Source organism: Enhydra lutris, unplaced genomic scaffold, assembly GCF_002288905.1.
Source record: "Enhydra lutris kenyoni isolate GAN:26980312 unplaced genomic scaffold, ASM228890v2 scaffoldscaffold2, whole genome shotgun sequence".
Classification (NCBI taxonomy): Eukaryota; Metazoa; Chordata; class Mammalia; order Carnivora; family Mustelidae; genus Enhydra; species Enhydra lutris.
In genome coordinates, this window is record NW_019154086.1 from 36,673,038 (window position 1) to 36,697,560 (window position 24,523).

At 39.6% G+C, this 24,523-nt stretch overlaps 1 protein-coding gene across 1 annotated transcript in view; it reads right to left on the reverse strand.

Annotated features, from left to right (window-relative positions):
- Positions 1-5,629, reverse strand: part of LOC111147112 (muscleblind like splicing regulator 1) — a 206,504-nt gene extending 200,875 nt beyond the window's left edge. Inside the window, exon 1 of the mRNA XM_022503037.1 lies at positions 5,421-5,629. The gene's annotated coding sequence lies outside the window, so the exon portion shown is untranslated. The remainder of the gene's footprint in view (positions 1-5,420) is intronic.
- Between the last annotated feature and the right edge of the window lie 18,894 nt (positions 5,630-24,523).

Below are 24,523 nucleotides of genomic sequence, written 5' to 3' on the forward strand. Positions count from 1 at the left end.
ATTCACTTAAATCAACATTACAAAATAGAATATCTCAGCAATGTCATATTTATTTCATATGATTAAACTTGTTCCCATGATCCTCAGATCTTGTTAGCTCTTTTAAAAAAAGTTCATGCTTAGTTAATAGCTCCGAAACTGTTTTAAAATTCAAAATATAAAGAAAACTCAGTTTTAAATATAAGTTTCTCTTAAAAATCCTTTGGAGGAAGAATTATCAGCTGGAGAGGGACCATGGTTGATATTTGCATAGGCAACAGCTTTTAGATTATATGATATTTAGCACAATTCCTTTTAATAATATGGCATTATTTAACAGCCAGATTATTTGAATAAATTAGCCTTGTCTTGGGAACACTCAGCCTTCACACAAACACTCACATAAATATTGTGTCCACATTTCAGAGGAGTATTACCTTACCAATTTTTATTCACCTCTTTGGGTATATAAAAGATATAACTCTCAACTTCTTAGAACAATTTCCGAAGAGATGACAGTTTTTCCTTTGGAGCACATACACTACTGGAAGCATAACAGTTACTTCAGAAACCTCTTCACCTTTTTAAAAGCATTGATCTCAGTGGAAAAGGAATTCTTCACTCCTATAATATGGCTATATTCCATCACAAAGATTAATATATCCTGAACTGTTTTAACAAAGGATAATCACAGAAACCTGAGTAAGATCTCAAAAACAGTGGGGAAAGTGCCAAATACATAATGTTTAATACTGTAACATAAATGCTTTAAAGATTCTTCACTTTTATGGATGTCACATACACAGGTATTAAGATGCCTCTTGGAAAATGTAAATAATCATCTGTAAGAAATGTACTAGGGTTGGGGCGCCTGGGTGGCTCAGTGGGTTAAGCCGCTGCCTTTGGCTCAGGTCATGATCTCAGGGTCCTGGGATCGAGTCCCGCATCAGGCTCTCTGCTCGGCAGGGAGCCTGCTTCCCTCTCTCTCTCTCTCTCTGCCTGCCTCTCTGTCTACTTGTGATCTCTCTCTGTCAAATAAATAAAATCTTTAAAAAAAAAAAAAAAAGAAATGTACTAGGGTCATTAAAACCTAATAATAATATGTAAAAAACTGTAACCGTGTATTTGCTAAGTGCTTTTTTAAGGATATAGCTGTAATGTTTACATAAACATACATCTTTATAATATGAAAAACACTACATAAAAATCAATTTTCCTATCTCATCTAAAAATATAAAATATGTCTAGAGACACTTAATGCCATATGTCAATAGCTCTTCTTGAATTCTCTGCTTTGCAATCAATAATTCTCCAACCATTAGAGAACATGTTCCATGACTCATCAAAAATGATATACAAAGTTAATGGGGATCAGTGTTCCCCTCCACACCACACACATGCATCAACACTAATGGTAGTTATACCTCATACAAGGGGAGACAGATTCAAGATGGCACCTAGCCAGGAGGCAACTCTTCCAAGGTTCTCTATAAAATCTGTCCTCCCCGCAAAAAAGAACCTACTATATCCACCCAGTCCTATATCTTTGGCAGCCTTGAAGGAAGTAAAAGCAAGCATACTTTATATGGGTAGAAAAGAACTGCATTTTTTCCAGCGTAACACTGTGTATGGCAAAACGTACTTCAGTTATGAAAATATCTGAGGGGAATGTTTCCAGGACCTATGCCATTGTGCTTTGTTTGCTAGTCAGATGCTTTCTCAAGAATGTGTTCAAATTATAAAGACAACTATCTCCATGTATAGAAATCTTTCAAAGCCCATATTACCACAGAAACCTATTTTTACCTTTCTTAACATTCAAAACAAGGCCTTATAGCCTACAAGTGAAAATTTCAATCTTCTGAATTTAATAATCTTTGATTAACACGTGGTCAGGAGTTTGTCTGGATTTACATAATGTTTTTATTTTTAAGGAAGGAAAGTCATAGGATAGGAAAATACATATTAAGCATTTGAGGATAATTGCTATTTACCAAAAACTCTATTTTAAAATAAATTTTAGTGACTCGTTTATGTTTGGTAACTTCAGGACAATGATAACTATAGTGTCTCTAAAATGTTCCTAAGTAGCAATCATACTCTATTCTGGCCTTTGAGAGGTGTTAAGACTCATCCCCTAATTATAAGCCTTTTCTCTGTTATTACTACCTCACCATTAAATCTCTAAACTAAACAGTAGTTTTGAGGAAATAAAAATAGATGTTAGGTAGTGTGTTTTCTTAAATTTTGGTTACAATGGATAAGAAAGACAAGGTATTTCTATGTATAGTAAACTTCTTTAGCTTGTAAAAATAAAATTCAATTTTATTATATTTTAACCAGCAAACTCTTTCAGCTTTCTCTCAGAATGCTGCTTCTCTGCTTTACTCTAGAACAACACTACCCAAGGGAAATGCAATACAAGCCACATTTGTTATTCTAGGTGTTCTAGTACTCATATTTTAAACAAGGAAAAAGAAGCAGGTGAAATTAACCTAACAGTATATTCTACTGAAACCGATATATCCAAAATATTATCATTGCAACATATAATCCATCTACAAATATTAATCAGATGTTTTACATTCTTCCCTTCATACAAAGTTTTCCAAATCCAGAATGTAAAACTTAACTAGCCACATTTCAAATGCTCAACAGCCACATGTGGCTGGTGGCTGCTGCGCTGAATGGCACATTCTAGATTTCCAAAAATATGAAGCTTTCTGGCTTAAAAAGCCACCACTTCAAAATCTTCCAATGTAACATCCTCTATAATCAGTATTGCTGTTGGGATTTTATATTAAGCCAAACATTTAAGTGAATATATTTCACTTCCTTGCTCCACTCCTCTGACCCTCATATCTACTGCTCACCCTGATGACTTTTTCTTAAGGGTCTAGGAAACCCCAGTGACCTATTCTCTTTAGCTCCTTCCAAGCGAGATCTGGGAAGTTCTCTAACCTGTGCATCTTCCATCACCAAGCAGAAAACCAGAAGGTGCAGCAAGGCTATTCTCTCTTGGTTTCCATAAATAGATATATCAAATACAGGTCTAATGAACCACGACAGTGATAAATGCAAGGGCAGTTTTTTTTGCTTATGATAAAAATAGGAAATTTTAATAATAAAGTAACACACCCTTATTCAATGAGAAAAATGATTTTACTCTCCCCCCACCACCCTCAACCCCAGCAGAAACCTTGGGATACTCTTTTCTTGATCTGGAACAGAACCCAGTGCTTCATTTCATAGGAATTCTGTGCCCAGAGGAAGAACAGAATGTTGGAAGCAAAATTTAATGAATTCAACTTGGAGTCTAAGTTTGCTTCAAATGTGGAAATGTAAACACAAGCAATAATATTTTAAACCATAAAACACTCTGGATTCTCCACTGGCATCACTGCATAGAATATCACACTTTTGTTCTTAGTTACATGAGAAAAAAAATTAAACTAGGCACATGTGAGACTTTCTGAGTCTCTTAGTAATAATATAACCTGATTATTATGTCTTAAGTGACACTGTAATTATAGACTGATGGATGAACAGGTTTTCTGGTGCTGACCCAACCTGTTCCCTAAAACACAAAAGGCAACTTTTGTAGTTCTCCCTGAGGAAACCCCCCATTAAACAAATAAAACTAAAAACTATGTCTACACTTTGAAAGAAGGCCTACCAACACAGTAATTAAAAAAAAAAAAAAAAAAATCCCCCCCAATGAAAACAAAAAAAAAAAAAAAAAAAAAACCCAGTTTTGAGCTATAGTTGTCACCAACTTTAAGAAAGCAAAGATACAAGTGACAACAATGTGCTTTCTCTGGCTACAAAATAACATTATTCAGTGTCTCTGGCTATAAGTTTACATCTAAGACATTCTAAGTATTGAACTAAATACTCTTCCGATGAATTTTAGAGTCGTTGAACTTTCATTTTAACCTGCCTTAGTGATAATATTTTATCTCAACAGCAGGACAAGGAGAAACACCAACACTCTCAGGAGCCCACACAGATAACGTGGAGTGGATCACTTATGCGGGTATAGAATAGTGAGGTCCGAAATACCCTCAGTGTATAAACAGACACTGTGTTCAGACCCAGGAGGGAGGAACACCGTGTCCACCGGTGTAGTATTTCAAAGCGCCTTGCAGAGGGCCTGCAAATCCGAAGGCATTAATTATGACTTCTCTCTCGGTGTATTAATTTGTTTAAGAAATTCCTCAGAGTACGGCAGAGTTTACCATCCGTTTGCTATCGCCTGTGACTGTGCTGGTGGGCACACAAAGTAAAGACAGTGGCAGTAACCTTTCTGGCAGCTTCTTACTCCGTCTTAATCCTAGGGAAGCCCCCTCCACGGGAATACACCACCAAACCCCAGCAGCCATATATTCCCCGGGGCCGTGGAGAGACTTAAGAACACAATGACTCTTCTAGCAACACCCCTGTCGTTGTAAAGTGCTGTGAGAGGGGCAGGCATAAGCTCCACCATATACCTGCTCGTGTTACAGGCTCTGGAATCAAAGTATTCTCACATGACACATTACTACCAATAACAGATTCCGGCTCCGTTTAAAAAAAAAAAAAAAAAAAGTGCGGGGGGCGGGGGCGGGGGGGCACATATTTGTCCTGCTTTTGTCTAAAAACCAGAACCCAAGTACTAACTACTTTTCATTCTTTTCAGTCTTTCATGAAAGCAATTCAACCAACTGCGGCTCCACCCAGAGAGCGTCTATACTTACTTTTCTTACAGTTTTTGAGTGACGCACTACAAAACGATGGGGAAAAAAAAAAAAAAAAAAAGAGGAGCCCTCTCATGCAGGGCGTCTTCCGCCCTGTAAACTTGGCAAAAGGCAAACTGGACTGAAATACAGCACTCTCCATATAAGGAAGCCCAGCTAAACATGTCATGCGTAATTTATGGGTAGCAGGCAGAGAATTAACCTTTGCGTGCACATATTTGGCCCAGATGAAAACCGGGCTGGATGGCAGCCCCGGGGACAAGGATGCGGGCTCTCTCGGGAGAAACCGTGGCTCGCGTCTGATGGACTCGCATCTTCCCCCGACGAAGGTCATTAAGTTGTAAGTACACTTCCACGCACCTGTTTCCTTCCTTTCCCCCCTCTTTCTTTCTCGCCCTCTGTCCTTCTTTCTCTTTCTGTCTAGACTGCCAGACTGGACGCCGGCTGCGCTCTGACAGGGTCCGCAGCGCCCGGGGAAGGGCTGCCCGGAGCTGGGCTGCAGCGGCAGCCTCCCGCGCTCCCCGGAGCTCGAGATGGTGCGCGATAGGAAGCCGCCCGCCGCGGCGAGCCAGCCCGGGCGGCTCCGAGACGCAGCGGGCCGGAGCTTCCTCTCACTTCCTCCTTCAGCCATGTACAGCCCCGAAAGAGTACAAACAATGCAGCGCAGCGGAGCCGCGCAAGGAAACTGTGAAAATGGAAACTTACCTCTCACATTTTTTTCAGAGGCAGCCCGACTGCCGACCGAGTGCCCAAGGCATTGTGGGAGTCATGATTCCAAGAGGCCCGCGATTTAAAATTGAACTTGTCAGTTCCCGGTCACGGGAGCATTGTGAGCGCCACAACTCATTCAGCTGCAGTGAAAAGACTGTTGCATGTCGCTGTGCAGCCTCTTATCGCCGAGGTCTGGTTTCCGCTGCTGCTGCGCGGCCCCTCCCCCGCCCGCCCAGCCCCACCAGGAAGCCCGGGGCGGACTCGTCGAGCTCCCGGACGCACGCGGCGGCGAAAAAACGCTCGGCAACTTTCCGCCGCCCTCGCCCGGGCCGCCCTGGCGCCCCTCAAGAGAACCAAGTGCGCAGGGGGTGGTCGTCGCCGCTCGCGGGTCGGCGCCGAGGGCACAAGGAAACCGGAGCCGGCGCTGGCGAGGTGCATCCCCGCAGCCGACCGGTGGTATCTTCCATCTTACACGTTCAACATTATAACAGCCGAGCTACATAGTGTAAATGGGACGCACCCCTACTACTTTCCGCTCCTTGCAACCAGCCGGGCGGACACAGAGGTTCGTTCTTTTAAAGAGGCCGGCGGATGGGGCTTTTTGTAAGGAAGCCGGCAAGGTTAGGTTGAAGGTGAGAATCAGCTCGGCAGAAAACGGTAAGGAGCTCATGGGGCTGCCGCCTTAAAATGCACCACACAGTTTTTGAACCTGGATGGCTCACAGGCGGGAAAAAGATCTGCAAGACTGCCAGGCTGTTTCTTCCTCAAGGAGCAGGGTGTCCACAGTTTTGCAGTTCCTCAGTAAAACTGACTGTCACGCAAGCACAAAAACTCCCACCGCAGCTTCCACTCGAGCTTGTAAATAATATTTGGAACGTAAAATCCCATTTCTTCCCAACTCTGCATTACACGATTTATAGGAAGCAGAGACCCTTCTCTGAAAATAAAATACCATTTTCTGAAATACTGGAATATTCCACGGCAAATAAGTCATATTATTGTTGGAGCAAAACAAACCACGGCCCCAAATCATAATTCATTGGATGTTATAAGATGCAATGCTGCTCCACTTTGAATGGAAATGAATTCTGGACTAACATGATAATGTTTTGGAGGGTTGGGGGCAGAATTTCCTTTGAATTTAAGGAAGTTTGATAACTTGTTCAATAACGATTCTAATTTAAAACATCGGTTCCATGTTTTGGACACAGTGTGGAATGAAATGGTGGATATGGTGCCGTGTTCATCCTACAACTTCGTTAAGTCCTATTAAAGAGGGTGGGGCCGGCTTAAGGAGGAAAAGGGGAAACATTGTGAAAGGTGCTAAAGTTCAGGAATAAGAGGCATTAATAAAAGACTTGAGTTCTAGCCCTTGACTAGATACCCAAAACAGTTAATATTGTGCATAGCTCCCTTCCATAACAAATAAATTAATTAATTAAATGGTTCTACTTCTCAGTGTTAATTATTGAAAAGTACCCAAGTGCACACACAGTCGAGGCAAATTAAAAAGGACACTGACACTTTCTCAGAGAATAGGAAGGGGCATTCTCTATCTGCCAATTAGTAGCTATGAGGAATTCCTTTTTTTCTAATTCAGCATACATTTCAACAACTACATCGAATGCATATTATGCCACAGATATAAGAATGGATAACACAGTCCCTACCCTCCAGGATAATACTTCTACTAGGGAAGAGACAAACCAATTACCTCTGCCTGAGGGATAAATGCTAAAATGGTGTTGGCAAGCCAAAGGGGGCCTGGGGAGGATTAAGGAAGGCTTCCTGGAGGAGTTACTTTCAACAGGTGCCTTGAAAGGTATATAGCAATTAACAAGATGGAAAGGGACTTGCGTCTGGTCAAATGGAGAAAAGAGCATGGCAGATACAATGAGACTGCCAGCTTTCCTGTCAGAAGTGAGGGAAGGATAAGTGTTGGGGAGTGGCAGGAGATGAGCTCTAAGTAGGTCTGTTGTAATCCAAGGAGCCTGAGCTTTAGTCTGAAAACCATGGTGAACTGAAGAGTTTACACAGCAACGAGATAGGTAGACTTTGGACTTGTAGTTCAGAAGATCCTGTAGCAGCAGCTTGAGGGTGAATGGGAGTGTGGGGTGGCGGCCCACAAAAGAAGGGTGAATGGGTGTGGACAGACTGGAAAAATGACTCATGCAGGGAATGAGGAAGGGAGGAACCTTGGGAGGCTCCCAAATCCCTGGCTTAGCCTACTGGATTGTTTGCTACTTGCCTTTTAATGTCTTCCATTTGCCTTTCGTTCTCCATGACAACGGCCCTTGACTTCTGAGCTGGGCCACCTATGCGTCTGCTGGCAGGTTGGCGCCCTAGCGGGCTTCCACGCACCTCTCAGAATGTCCAATGAACCGTTAAGGCCTAATCCCCATTGTAGGAATTCATTTTCAATTGTTCTCAGACCCTTGTAGACTTCCAAGTTAGAACTTTGGTGTTCTTTTTCCTTGTGAGTTAGAAAGTTTGCTGTTTGGAGCAACATGGTGAAAAGCAGGACTTTGAACCTGTGTATGGGGCAAGAGGGGAAATTATTTTTCCACTTCAGCACTGAAGGTGGGGGGAAGTTCTGGGAACAAAAGAGAAATTGAAACTGAGACAGATTTTCTGCTCCACCGAACAGATTACAAAGAGATACAAGAAAGACCCTTGAATGCTAGAAACAGTAAAATAAACATCCTCGTAAATGACAAAGAAGAGAAAAAAAATGTTGTTTTACATTAGATAAAAGAAAAAGGGGTGGTTAAGAAAAACTATAAACTAATGGTCAATCTAGGACTCAAAATAAATTGTGATATAAAGCTAGTTTGCCACAGATTTAGCTTAATTTAGTATTATTGATAATGCTAGAACATGAGTAATGACATTGAAAGTTTTGAAGCACTGTAACAAACACCAGATCATATGTTAAAAATATTAAATCATGTTGCCAGCTTTCAGCTACCGGTAACATTCTAACCACATTTTAAATTGTGGAAATTATTAAAAAATCATTAGTAATAAAAAGTAAATAGTTTCGCATTTAGAATACCACTGATACTCCCTCAGTGCCAGGAAAGCATGAGCAGTATGATTTCTTTTGCTTCTGTGAAGTGTACTTAGAGTTCATGGGCTCATGAGTGAGCAGATCCATAAGTACAAAAAAAAGGTCATTTGTGGGTGGAGAGGGAAATTACAGAAAACAATTTCAGATGAAATAAAACTACATTTTCAGATAAAGGAAAGAATGTTCACTGTAGGTTCTTGAAATATTTCAGACCATTCAAGTCTTAATTATACCAATGAATCCCAATAGAAATGCAGTTAAGGAGTATGGCTTTTAGAGATAATATCAGTTGGCTGGTTTACCAATAATATAGATAAAGGAAATGGTAGCATTTATCTTTTTCACTCAAATGGGAGTCTTTAAGGCACCTGTATAACTGTGTGTGAGTATATGTATGAATTGTATCTTCCTTGTCCTACAAACCACATTTATAGTTCAGTAAGTTCTAACTGCCTCCCAAATGTAATTTGGCTTTCCTGGCAAAACAAACAAACAAAGAAACAAAAAACTCAATGAAAATATCCCAAGAAGGTATGCTTTTTAAAAGTCAAAATATGAAATTATCTTCAATCACTGATCTAGGAATGCTGTTTTTATTATACGAGGATAAAAATAATCCATTGCAAGACCGTGCCAAAACAGACCCAAATGTAGATCTTTTGCATTCTGGTCCACGTTTAGATACATATGGTTGAGAGAAGAAGCTTCTGGAAGGCAGGGAAGAGTTGGAAACGTTTTTGTATGGAGAATCCATTTTAAGCAGATACATTAAATGTATCTCTATTACATTTCACAGTGGAGGAGGGAGGCACTCTTTTATAGCTTGGATTCAAACTTGTTTAGGTATGTGAATAAATACACTGATAGAGTCAGATGATTTTAGTTTACCTTCAAGGACCTTATATATTTCCCACACTAAGTTTTTAAAATCATACCCAGTATTTAAATATAAATAATTTATATTCTATTGTATATTATGTATATATATAGTGTGCTGTGTAATACAACATATTGTATGTATAATTTTTGTGCCACTTAAAGTGTAAATCACTTAAGTGTGAAAATATTAGATTAAAATCAACATATTTGTCTTAAAACGTTTATAAAGACTAAAACTGAGTTACAAGTATTTGGACATATCTCAATTAAGCTATTCTACCTAAAACTTGAATCTAAATCTTCAATATAATTATTTTGGCAACTGGCAATAGGACAATATAAAAAATACACCTCGGAATTAAAAGTTGAGAACCACAGAATTTAAGTTGGGAATGGAGCATTAGAGACCATCTGGCCCTCTTCCTTTGTTAGACCAGGCAACATTGTATAAGTAAATTGGCACCGCGACAGAGCAGGACTGGCATCAATGTCTTCTGACTTCTCAGGCCATTTACTGTCATTGGTTTTCTTAAAAACACTGGGGGCAACAAGAAGCTCTAATATAGGCATAAAGTTCCCCATGTTTAATGTAAAGAAGGGCCATGCAAGATTTTCAGTATAGTTCTTTACTCGTCTATTTTTTCTTTCCTTTTTTCTTCTTTTCTTCTTCCACTCTTTCTTCCACTTTCTTCCACTTCTTTCTTCTTTTCTTTCTCCACTCTTCCATCCTTCTTTCTATCAGAAAATATTTTTCACATAATCCCTCTGTTCCAGATTTCACAAATGTTTATTGAGCATCCACCATGCTAAGTCCTGTTCCGAGTACTATGGTTTGAGATATGACCACAGACCAATCACTACCCTCAAGGAATTTACAGGCTGCTAGAGGGAACCAGGCACTAAACAAGGAAGGAATAAATATAAAGAAACAGGTAAACATGGGAAGCAAGTTCAGATGGAGGTAAGTGCTGTCAAATAAGAGAAAGCAGGTTAGCAGGACTAGGGAGGGAGGGTGTTCAAGGGCATGGTCAAGAATTGAGGTGGCCTGAGATCAGTGAAGTCCTCAAGGAGAGGCAGAGCATCTGCAGAAGGACCATTCAAAGCAGTGGGAACTGCATGTCCAGAGCCTTGAATCCCGATTTCACACTAAGGCTAGAAGTCCCAACAGTGAATAAAAACAAACAGGACGCTACCTTCAAAGAGCTTATAGTTAAGTTAGAAAAACAATGAATACTAATCAAATTAATCACACTCAAAATTGACAACTGTAGTCATGAGACTTGTGGTCTGTAGGAACTATCCAAGTGTTTGATTGTATTAGAGGTTGGGGGAGTTGGAGGTGGGGGATGGCATGTGATCCAGATTTGGTTTTCACAGAAACAACTAGAGTACTCTCTTGACCACTAGTGTGAGGGCTAATGGTCTAGTCCCAGAGCAGAATGCAGGAGGTGCACCAAAAAGAGTGGGCTCTGCTAGGAGGGCTAGGGGCAGCAAATAGCTGAAGGGCAGTGGAAAACCCTTAGCAGTAAGATACAGTAAAAATTAGAATCTTATATCTGAGAACTGAAGAGAATCTGTAAGATGACCACCTCCAAGCCTTAAGGGAAGTGAGATTTACATGTGTGTGCGCACGTGCACGCATATGTGCATTTTATTTCTTTCTTGAAGTCAACACAGTATAGAAAATTCAAAATTACTGAAAATAGAATATTTTTATAAAAATCAGCAGTGATTCTAATTCCCAGAGATAGTCACTGGTCGTACTACAGTTTATATCCTTCCAGGCTTTTCTCAACACATTTTTTACATAGCTGACATTGTATAAATGCAATTTTGTATTCTGTTTTCTTTCCCACTTAATCTCATAGTATAACTTTATAAGACAAATGATATCTCTCATGTCATTCATCTAAACCTTCATTTATCACATGAGGTCTTGGGGACTGGACAATTGACCCTTGACCAAAACCTCACAGCTAATGAGAGGTCAAGACTGCTGCTCCACAGTGTAGTATTTCACAACCTATATCCCAGATCCTGAATTAATGGGTCTAATATTTAATATTTTGACATTCTACTCGGGATATACACATGTTTTTTAATAAGAACTGTCACTAAGGAAAAGGAAATGTACAATAATGGTCTTTTAAAAAGCAGTTACAAAATAAATATGGGGATGCCTAGGTGGTTCAGTCGGTTCAATGTCTGCCTTTGGCTCAGGTCATGATCCCAGGGTCCTGAGATCGAGTCCTGTGTTGGCTCATTGCTCACCGGGGAGCCTGCTTCTCCCTCTGCCTACTGCTCCCCCTACTTGTGATTTCTTTCTCTCTGACTAATAAATTTCAAAAAAAAATCTTAAAAAATTAAAAAATAAACAAAAATAAATATGAAACAGGTAGCCAGAATGCCAAAGTGGACATATTATGTATGCATGTTTATAGTGTATAATTACATGTAATATTATGAAATGCTTTCTACCATCTCATAAAGTCGTATGTGTGGCTTAGCTCAGAATCCCCTATAACTTTTTAGAAATAGTATCTAATAGGTCTTATAGCATGAATGTTATAGTATAACTATTTTATATACCATAATGCAAATATTTCTATCTATTATCTCTGTCCATGAAGAATAAAAGCATCTGAAAATATGGCCATCGCTTTATTGGTTCCTAAAGGCAAACAAATTTATGAAAATGCCAATAGCAAGGCTGGTTTTTCCTTTCCTGAATGTCTATTTTCTTTCTCTACTCATCTCATATTTGAAGTTCTTCCTTTGGGCTTCTATGATCATTTATGTCCCTCCCTTTCCTCATTTCATTGCTGGGTTCTCTCTGGATCTTGTTGGCCTCCTTGTTACCTCTCTGTTTCCTGAAATTACCTCAGATAATTTCTCAACAGGTGTCCTAAAGGCCTTTTGAGAAAGGACAACTTTTGTTGCATTAATAAATGGTGGGAGAGTCATATACACGTTTTTCTTTTTCTCCTCTTTGCCTTTCCAGTAGTGTGGAAAGTCAGTAGTACAGTCAGAAATTAATTCTACTGTCTTAACGTAGGCATCGGTATGCTAGCTATTGCTTCTTAATTCATTGAACAAATATTTATTGGGCACTGATTATATGCCAAGTGTTGCACTTGGCACCGGAGATAGAGAAATTATTAAGATTTCTGCAAGGTACTCATGATCTAGTTCAGCTGGGGGGTGGAAGTGAAGGGGCAGATGTGGAAAAAAAAAAAAACACCTCACACTTTCGGAAAAAAAGTGTAGCAACTGAAACAATTCAATTAAATTCAATAAACTCTGAGTGCTCACCATGTGCCAGGCAGATGGTAAGGAGGCTGTGCCAGGCCTTGCTCCTCACAGACTCCCAAGCAGCTGGCAAATGGTAAAATTACCTGGCACGTGTTAAGTGCTTCATGGCAGAAAGACAGAAAAGTCATAAAGGGTCATGAAACGGACAAGCAACTTGATCATAGGAACACTTTTAACAAATCACTGCCCTAGCAATATGAGAAAGTTTGTTCTTATTTTTTAGACTGCTATTAGCCAACTGAGGGCCAAGACTAGCTCCCAGACAGCAGGCTTCCCCACCTCACCTTTCCTGAATCCCAGGCTGGCCTTGCAACTCTCTCCTTGCTTCCCCTAGGCCTTCAACAACTAATCCTCAACTAGGTGATAGGAGATTATCTGATTAAAGTCATTCACAGAAAGGTGAGATTGAGGCTTAACCTTTCAAAAGTAATTAGTTTGACAAAAGATAGTTGGATAACCCTAAGGAACCAAACCGCTAACTGACAGAGCTTGGAGGGCTCTGGTGAAGGGCCTCTCCATCTCACCCTCCCAGATGCCCACCACCACCCACAGTTATGTCTTTTCCTGTTTCCAATCCAGAGATAAAGAAGAAGGGACACTGGTGAATTCAGGAATGTGACAGGACTCTAATGGCACATAAGGTCTCTTTGCAGTCTCCCAAGAGGCGAACGAGGTGGTATTTATGAGCCCATCCTAGAAATGGGGAGACTGAAAGTAAGGCAGTGGTTCCTGACTTTGGTTTCCCTTTGGATCCATGGAGTGAAATCCAGACCAATCACATCAGAATTTCTGGGAGTGCCATACGAGCATCAGTATTTTTTTAAGTTCCTCAGATGGCTCCAGTGTGCAACCAAGATGTCCTCCTACTGAGCTAGAATTCAGGAAATGGAATTACACAGAATCAGCGGCGATCCATTGACCTGGTCCACTTTCTCCCTTTGGCAAATAAGGTCTATTTGGCTTGAAAGAAACAGTGTTCTCTGCAGGAATGTCTGTCTCAAATAGAGTTAGGTTTGGGTAAACCGGTGCACAGATGCATCTAGACATGTGGGAATCCGGACTAGCTGTCTGGAGCTAAGGTGGCAGTGTGTGCTTATCACGCACCTGGTAGGACATGGCGGCTCTAAGCAACCTAAACACATTTCACTTTATACCAGGTGAGCATCCGTGGTCTGTGGGCTTAAAAACAAACTAGATACAGTCGAGTCCACACAGAGGATAATCCTACACATTCTATAATGCTTAGGTTGCTATTTATTTATAATTCCATATCCTGCCTCTTTCTAAGAAATTGTGATCATGAGCACTCCCTGAGAATAACATTAGGGTCTCTGAGAGATCTGAAGCATCTTAGGCCACTTCTTTTTGGATTTATTTGTATTGAACTATAGAATGTGTGTATATGTCTATTACATAAAAGTGTGCATATATACACACGTGTGTGTATATATGTGTATGTGTATATATATGTATACATATATGACTCTAAAAAATAAAGTCTTGCAAATTCTTATATACTTTATGAATTCATTCAACAAAGTAACATGGTTAAATCATAAATACAAATACATTAATAGGACTTTTCTCATTCGAATCTCATTTGTAGGTAACATTAGAAGTCTTAATTTATGGTTGCTGTGAATGTGCCTTTGGTCCCAAAGGCCGCACGTGGGTGGCTCCGAATGCCCATATTTTCTGCCACAGGCTTAGCAATGAGTAACTACCGACAGGACCTGATCCCACTGAACCTTCCCAGTACTGAATGTATTTTTAGACGATGTTGAACATTCTTTTCCCTTTTCAAACTTTTTCTGGCTGTAGGTCACCAGCTCACCAGTAAAGGCAGCATTTTCACTGTCTTTTTGCTGTCGACTTTCCTCTCCAGCTCACAAAGAATCACTAAGCACCTGGCATAATTCCAGCCTTTCCTAGAATCTGAGACTATAGAATGAGCAAAACTAGACCTCAAGGCTCTAGAAACATACAGTCCAGCCCGCAATAGCTATGAAATAGTAAATAATTATAATCAATTAAGTAAACAATATGAGTGTGCAGGGTGTAGTGACAGAGAGCAAGAGTGTAAACAGGTGAATCTAAACTCTAAAGATAGACAATTATCATTATCTTTATGATCTCTTCTTTTTTTCCCCACACGATTCAAATGTCTAGAATTACAGCCACATGAAAGCTGTCCCAGTACTTACACTACATGTCTTCAGTGTTGGAATTCCTTTTAATTTGTAAGACAGAATTCTATTCCTGGCTGCATGTCGAGATGCACATTGTCTGCCATACAGGCCCCGAGGGCAAGGTTTAGGGAAATCTGTGAGTGATCTCTACTATGCCTCCCCTGCTGTGTTCTTTGCTGTTTACATTCATTCATTTCTCGGGTTTAGTCTTTTAAGGTTAAGACATCTACAACACAAAGCCAGCTTCTCTCTCATACTTTCAGACTGTAGCATGTCAACTTTTGAATTAACCTATGAAAATCCAATTGTATCATCTTTTGTTTCACCAAAGTTAAAGGCCTTTTTTAAATTTTTGTTCCTGGATGTAAATTTTTTTTTCCTGTTCCTGAATATAATAGGTAATATGTGCTCTTAAAAAAATAATGTATCAAGTGCCTTTAATAGGAGTTTATTAATTCTGTTCGGGTGCCATTGTAAAGATGTTTATGCATGAATATTCTGGACTAGCAATAGAGCGGTAGTCTGTAACTCCCACCCACAAGCTACTCCCATGCACAGTGTAACTTCCTTCTACAGCGTCAAGACTCCCACATTCCTACAAAAGCACTTTCCTGTCATTTAGTCTTCACAATTAAATAAAGAAAAAGTTAACTGTTTAAAAGAGGCTGGCCACTCTGGGCCTCTCTTTTCATGAAGTCATTCTTCCTGAAGATGGTCTAAATTATAGAATTTGCCAGAACAGTTTTTCCTCTTGTGAAGACTTTGAAGTCTGTTTATTCTTACAGCATTCTGGTAGGTCTGTCTAGGAAGAAACTGTAAATAGTTTGTCAGGGTTCCTAAATACCGAGAACTCTATGTGGGCCCTGGGAGGTGTTCACTTTGTTAGATTAGACTTGAACTTGTGGAAAAGGGCATATATGGCACGAAATATCCAACTTATATGAGACAGCCAAAATTAATTATTAAGAAAAAGGAGTACATGGGTGATGCTTGGTCCAGCGCTGGATATTTTCCTCACTGTGATGGAAGAAGGCAGCTGAAGTGAATCTATTTCATTTATGACTAAATTCCCAGGAGACTCAAGAGAAAACACAGCCTCTTGGGGTTACTGGCAAATGGTATACATGTGCCAAATACGACACATGGGCCAGCTTCCACTGGCAAGGGTCATGGCTGCTACAGCCTTGTCCTTCTGCCTGTGTTGTTGGCTCCTCTTGGAAACAGCATAGCCACCACTCTCTCACCAAACTGGTGCAATGGCTTGTGTAGGCACCACGCTTTTTAGCAGAATCAGGTTAAAAAATAAGGGGGTGTTATTTCCAAGGCTTCCGCTCTGTCTCTGCCTCAGCTCCTATGAAATAAAGACAGTCTTTGGAGTCTGTCCTGAGGCACACATTTCTAGACGATGTACTCTCAGTTTCCTGCTAACATAAACTGTCTATCTCATAGAACTGTGATAATGAATGATTTCACAGGAATTGACCTAACATATGTCAGGCCTTTGACAAATTACAGCTATTGTAATAATTTCAAATTATGAATTTAAAAATATAGAATATTTAAAAAACAAGTGCATGTGAAACTTCAGATCTCTTTAAAACATGAGCATTAAAATCAAATTACAACTTTAAGAAATTTATAGATATTATTTATAAGATAAAAGATCCTTTTACAGTTTTTTGAATGGACAGGTAGGATATAATCAAAAGGGAATCCAAGATGTTCCCTGGAATGATCAACAGGCACTTTAGAAACATCACTCTTAATTGACCAGAGCACAGCTTTCTTTTGTCCAAATTTCCCCCTCCACTTTATGAGAAAAAACATGGGAAGGATAAGCCAAGCCAAGTAAAAGGCATCTATCACTTTAAAAAAGAGTATATGATGCACAGTTGCATTGAAACCACATCCTTCAGAGCTGTGTGTGTGTGTGTGTGTGTGTGTGTGTGTATGTGTGTGTGTGTGAATGCAGTCAGAGCTGTTAACACAGGATAAAAATTTAGTTGTCTACTTGCCTCTTTTAAGTAATACAAGTCAAGAGATGTTCCAGGCATAGTTTCTCTCCCCCCCCCCACCAGCTTTTACTCCTACCTCCCTAAAAAATGTATCTCTTGATTTCATCAGAACAAACACCCTCAGAGCTCTAAGTGGAGAAAATAATGATTATGTGTTGCTAAGTACTATTTAGTAACAAAGGCTTGGGCCACAGGAATGGTGACATCACCCACAGAAAGAGGAACATTTATACTTTTGAAAGAGATTCTTTTCCAACGTGATGGGTCACCAATCAGAGGAACAAAGCCAAATAAGGCAGGAGGAGAGGACTCCTGGCCCTGGAAAAGGCATCTTTAGCATCTGATTCTGGAGTCATGCCTCAAGCCCACGTGCTCTTTCTACGCTCCCCTCCCGAATCCAGTTCGTGTCAACAAATGTGTACTATTCTTACTGTAGAAAACCTACTATTCTCATACTTCAGTATATTTGCTTCTTGGTGAATCTGTCTACCTGTAGTAAGCAGCAGGTCAGGAAGTGGCTTTCTGTTTCAAGAGTGTTCCCCAAATAGTCACATCCTGCAGATAGCCATGCATTTACACACGCATACACTCAGAAACCACACACCATCTCACACTTTGCAATAATCCAATGACACGGTGAGTCATCAGACCCACGTGTTTGCACGATACAATGGACTGCATCACTTAAATAGCATGTAAGTCATCTATACTCTTCCACACTTCCCAATACCAGTAACATAATAATTTTCTATTTGGGCGTTGTCAGAAACACTCAAAAGTCAGCTTGTGGCTCCTACAATATCATGTCTGCCTGCCTTGGGGAAGTTACCGTTGTGTTCCTCTGCACCCCACCCTTGTCATCCTTCTATTCACACTCAGTCCAATGCCACTGGTAGGGTTTTGTTTTTTTTTTTCATTGTCCGCTCCTAACCCAAATCAGAAATAGAAGCAGCCACACTAGTTGTCATTAACTTCTCAAGTATATGGGGATGCCACTTGTTCTTGTCCCTAATAGCTATTAGGTTTGTTAAAATAATAATAATGATGATGATGATGACAATAATAACAACAATAATAATAACAAAAATAACAATAATAATAATGATAACAATAATATGAAGAAGAAGGAGAAGAGAAAGAAGAAGAAGAAGAGGAAGAAGAAGGAGGAGGAGAAGAAGGAGGAGGAGGAGAGGAGGAGGGGGAGAAGGGGGAGGAGGACCTTTTCAGGAAGATATTCTATATTCCCTTCCTAAATCACACTCAGCCTCCCAACTCCCACTCAAAAGTTGTGTCCGACTAATTCTGGGATTTAAAATGTAATAACCGGATGATTTCAATCTCTTGGGATAATATAAATAAACCAGAGGAAATTTATAATTGTTCTGAAAATGCAGTGTCAATACCTGCTTCTTATAATAGGAACAGGTTGATGCTGCAAGGGTCCCTACCGTCACTGGCGCTGGGATTTGAGAAAAATCAATGAGAGAACATCTGTTGTCCCCAGAGACTGGAAAATAGCCTTTTCTCTAGACTTACCTACTTCATATCCATGCAGAAACTAAGGCGCCTGATGACCCCATTACCAGACATCAGGCTACCTATTTTCAGTGGCCATGATAAAGGTCAGCTATCCCCCAGCAATTGTGCTGAAAAATCTTAAATTGACCAATCCAAATAATATTTAAGCCCTTTTCGCTTTTATCAAACCCACACTTATTATAAAAATGATGAAAAGATAAGAAAATGTAGTTAACTCGCGAAGATAAATTCCACTTACTTGAAATTTATCTAAATATAAAAATTTATCACCTGAGAAAGCTTTTGACCTATGTAGTAATTCCTGCTTCTCTTCAAACAACAGTTTTCCTACTCTGTTAAACACAGATAATGAATGGATCATTCACTGTACGTGGTTCCCCAGTACATACATGTGCCTGTCCTTGCGAATATTTGCTCGAGCTGTATAACTCCTTGCCTTGTCCTACAATCTCAGTAACCTGGACCTTTGTCAACCCCAGGTCCCTAGCTTCATCTCCCACTACTCTCTGAGACCTGGAGTCTTCCTTTCTCCTTCTCAGAAAGGCAGATCTCCTTCCTGCCTCTGCACTTGCACATCACTTTTCCCAGGGGCTTCTGCACGGCACCAGGCTTCTCATCGTTCAGGTCTTAGCTTAAATATTTCCCTTCCTGAGAGGCCAGGTAGGGAAAGAAGCTTCCCTTCTCTGTTTCTCTATCTTTTTACTTTGCTGAATTGTCTTCATGCTGCTGTCATCATCTAAAATTCCCTTTTCAGAAATTCACTTGTTAACTGGCTTACTCATCGTCTTTCCCCACTAGACTGAAGTTCAGCTCTCTGGGGTAGAAACTTGGTCTTGGTCACTGGTATCACACAGCCTCTAGATAGGTGCTTAATGCATAATGCTTGATATATGAATACATGAGTATATGCACTTCAAAATGGAAACAGAAGCTTCTCACAAGAATTAAAATTGTCTCTTCGCATAGCCCACTTCCTGAGGAGAAGCACAAAGGCGGGGTCACCAAATACCTCTTCTGGCAGGAGCACAGAATAGAAAACAAACAAACAAACAAAAACCAATACAAAACCATGGCTCAATGTTAAATTCATGTACTGTTGAAATGTTTTTCCAGTTCTTTGACAATTTTCTGAGTTTTTTTGAAAATGTATTATCCCAATCTTTTTCCTCTTGATGAAAACTTTGATCATTCGACCTTAATGCTGCCTCCCCCAGGGAGCCTTGTGCCATGGCTGCACCAAGAAGTATAACCCCCAAGTATTTTTTTTTTTAAGATTTTATTTATTTCTTTGACAGACAGAGATCACAAGTAGGCAGAGAGGCAGGGAGAGAGAGACGGGGAAGCAGGCTCCCCGCTGAGCAGAGAGCCTGATGTGGGGCTCGACCCCAGGACCCTGGGATCATGACCTGAGCCAGAGGCAGAGGCTTTAACCCACTGAGCCACCCAGGCGCCCCAACCCCCAAGTATTTTAATGTCTCAAGTGACTCCTTACATTTTTCATAGTGTGGCTGAAAATTCACATCTTTTGAGATTTTTCCTACTAGTGCCTAAGATTTCAGAGGGGCTCTGCCATATAATATATACATTTTTAACTGTATTTAAACCAAAGCTTTGCCTATTCTGTTTCTCAATGTAAGTTCTAAAGGCAGTGTATTAATGATAAAGATCCAGTGTAGAGACAGACACACCAGGATCAGTTTGGTGACCACTATCAAGTGAACTCTCTCAGAACCTTTTTTTCCTTAAATCTGTAAAATAGTAATAATGGTACTTAACTCACAAAGTTAGTGAGGGTGTTAAATTTGTTAATCATCTGAAGCATCTAATATACAATGTTATCTTAAAACTGGTACTAAAAATGATATGCAATGGTACTAAAAACTAGTACTAAAAAATATAACAGCAAAGCTATTATTATTAACATTATCATCATCATCATCATCATCTAGGACCTAATAATCTCAAGAACCAAGTCCTATGTTTATAACCTTAAACTTAATCTGTTGGATATACACACAAAACAACTCCAAACAGTTTTCCTAGAATAGCTTTAAAATCCACTTCAAGATGAAATATAAAACCAGGAAATAATTACAAAACAATATGTGAACTATATGCATAGCCATGAGGCCAGCACAGGCAGATGGTTAATCAGGAAAGAATTCTGGAAGGAGATTGCTCTTCCATCTGGCTTGAGGGAAGCAATGAACCCTAACTGGCAAGGGAGGGTGGGCACATGTTTTTCTTGGGGGTGAGGGCAGAGGCAGAACAAGTACAAAGGCAGTGGGGCAGCAAAGCAGAGCAATTGCCCCCAGGATCCTAAGAGATTAGTGGTACCCACTGTGAACCTGTCCCTTTTAGCTGTGTGGAAGACAGCCAATACACAAAGAAGAGAATTCTCGGTTTATTTGTTGTCTCCTGGGACCACTTCTTTTGTTTCCCTTCCTTTCATTTTGTGTTAACAGAACTATCCCACCTGACAACTGCATTGCAGCTCAGAGCACAACCATACCCATGGCCACCTCTACACGACCTTGGGAGATAGTTGTTATTTTTGTCACATTTGTTTTATTTATATACAAGGCTCAGAACTGTTGAGGCCTTGTGCTTACTCATCACTTGAGTATCTAGTATGTTTCATGCATTTTTCTAGACACTGAGGATGTAACATGAACCAAATATTTCAGACCAAACCCTGCCCCCATGGGCCTTACATTTTAGTAGCAGAAACAGACAACAAGTAATTAAACAAAGAAATAAAGATAAAAATTTTATGTAACATTGAGTGTTATCAAGAAAATTAAAATGAGACGAAAGGATAGAGAGTGGGTTAGGGACATGATAATAAAATATGTACTTGGTCATGGAAGACACCCTTTAGGAGGAACATTTGAACATCTGAATAAAGAAGAGCTGTGTCACAATAATATGTGAGAAGAATATGCCACGAAAAGATGGGGAAAGCATGTGTGAATTCTCTGAGTCAGGAATGAGTTTAGGATGCCCTAGGGGCAAAATAAGGAGTGGAGCCAGAGCGTAATGAATGAGGGTTGAGAAGTAGGATTTGAGGGTGGAGATGTATGTAGAGGACAAGACACATAAGCAACAGAGAGGAATTTGGATTCTTTCATAATTAAAATAGGAAACCATTAAAGAATTTTGAGCAGGGAGTCACATGATTTGATTTCTATTTTAAAACATCATGCTGGCAGGAATGCAAGAATTGAAAGAGGGATTTCTTAATAGGCTACAAGTAGAATGGAGATGTCCAGAAGAAATGATAGTGTCTTACACTGAGCTCAAGATGGTGGAACGGATGAACCCGGTCAATGCTGAGATATATTTTGGAAATAGAACTAACGGGCTTGCCAATAAATAGGATATAGGTGAAGGAAAGAAATAAATTAGTGATGCTTTTGACCTGGATAACTGGGGGTAAGGTGGTGTCATTTATCAACCAAAGAAGACTGGGCAGGGAGCAGAGAGAAGGGTGGGCAATGAGAGGTTTTCTTTTGGACATGTTAACTTTAAGATGCCTGGTAACATCTGAAGTTTAATAATCACTTTGAGGTATGAGTCTAGAAGTTGGCAAAAAGTTAAGAAGGTATGAATTTTTTTTTTTAACTTACAGTTATGGTGCTAGATATCTGAATAGAGAAGAGAAGTAACCATCCAAGATTCACAGTCCATAAGTGACAGAAGGAAACTGAAAATGAATCTTGACACTGACCCACTTTCTCTTCCTGCCACAAATATCAGGATTCATTCATCATTATGAGTACTAGAGAAGAATATGGGGGAGTGCTAGGGGCAGGAATATTCTAGAAACGGTTAAGAATTTGTCCAATGCTATGGACTACACAAATTCATGGTTGCTTCTTTCTTTACCTATTTTTCTGTAAATGTGATGATACATGCACATTTAACTTTTAAAAGCCACTCTGGAATAATAAATTCATAAGATTGACCAAATACCTCTGATAACCTACTTTCTTTTCTAAAATTGTCACTTTTTGGAATATCCAAGAGGATAATTAAATTCAGACTAAATGTAGATTGAACAGAATTGAAATATAAAGATAAAAGTATAGCCAATAACTCAAACAGGTATTTCCGAATTGTATCATAACATCTGAATTAGGATTATCAGATTTGTTTAACAGACATGGCTGGGACAAGTAACACTTACTCTCCATGGCTTGGAAAAAATTAAAAGCCAATAAATGAAAAAATAAAATTAAACCAGTAACAATGCAGAGGGGAAAAAATTTCTAAAACTGGAAACAAACAGAAACAAATGAACCTGGTTGTGGGTATTATGGAGGGCACGTATTGCATGGAGCACTGGGTGTGGTGCATAAACAATGAATTCTGTTACGCTGAAAAGAAATTAAATAAAAAAAATTTTTAAAAATCAGATACAGAAATAAAGGTGCATAGAGATACTTTTAAAAAAAAAGAAAGAAACAAATGAACCTTATTATATTTCAAATGAATACTATGATAACCCTACATGGAGAGAAAGAAGGAGAGGCAGGGATGGAAGGAAGGGGGAAAGCAGGAAGAAAGGAATTCATCCAAGCAACCACAAACACAGTATTTGGTGGGCTATGGGTATGTGGGGTAAGAAGTGCACACAGACCCAGAATTCTTTTTCAGTAGGTTTGTTTATTGTAGTGGTTTGGGTAAAGTAATTCAGAAATTATTTTAGATGTCTTATAGAAATGAGTAAATAAGTAAACACACTGATGTTAAGATTGAAGGCTCACGCTATGGAGGAAGGAGCACACAAACATGGCATAGGCAAAGGCAAGAAATAACCTTCTGGGGATGGATTAGAACTGGAGATATCAGATAAACTCATGATGCCCAAAATATGTGTGTATAGATACGAGAGTTTTTATGAATGCATGCATATGCTTTTGGGTATGCATACTATGTGCATTTGCATTAAAATGTTTTTGTTGAAAGGGTCAACGAACAAAAACACTCCAGTGGCAGTGAGTATACCTAACCCAGATCTTGGCCTCTCATACCATTCCCCATCAAAAGAAATGAGATGTGGGGTACCTGGGTAGCTCAGTCATTTAAGTGCTGACTCTTGATTTCAGCTCAGGTCATGATCTCAGGGTTGTGGGATCGAATCCCTTGTCAGGCTCTGGCTCAGGGTTGTGGGATCAAACCCCATGTCAGGGAGTCTGCTTGAGATTCTATCCTTCTCCCTCTTCTTTTTCCCCTCCCCTTGCTCTCTCTCTCTCTCTTTGGAAGAAAGAAAGAAAAGAAGAAAGAAAGAAAGAAATCTTAAAAAATAAAAGAAAGAAACAAAAAAGAAGAAATGAATGATTCTGGGTTTGGGATGGGATAAGTACAAGATGAGTTTGGAAGATCTTTTTACATCAGAAAGTGTTCACTAACATGATGGAGGCATGCCACAGGGACATAGGAGCCAGAATAAGAGGGCTTCATTATTTAAATGTAGACGATTTGAGCACCATTATAAATTAAGGCAGTAAGGAATTATAAACCATTGGAAAGACAGAAATTCATGACTTAATATCAGTAACAGATGTACAAATTAGTAATTAAATACAGGAGAGAAGGGAGTTCTTTTGCTTACATTAGAATGCAAAGGACTGACTGAACTATGCAATGAGTGCTGGAGCTGGAGAATCATGATTTTCTAACTATCATGCATTACAGTAAAAACTGCATCAGATGAGAACATCAATTAATATTAAACCCAAAGGGAAATGTTTCATGAGGAGTTGCCATTATAAAGTAGAAATGAGGCAACACTTTGACATGGCAACCTAAGTTAGCATTACCAATGGGGCATAGATGAGCATCTTGTGGCTCTAGATATGATCGCATGAGAGGAGACATCACCTATGCCATATTCTAGCAAAAAATGCATAGCCACAATCTCATCATGAGGAAATGTCAAACACATACCAATGAGGAACACTCTGTTAAAAAGAAAAGAAGAGTCGGTGGATAGACTTTAAAGTTTTCAATTTCATAAAAGACAAAGAAATGATGTGGAAATGTTCCAGATTAAGGGAGGCTAAAGAGACATTGCAACTACATGTAACA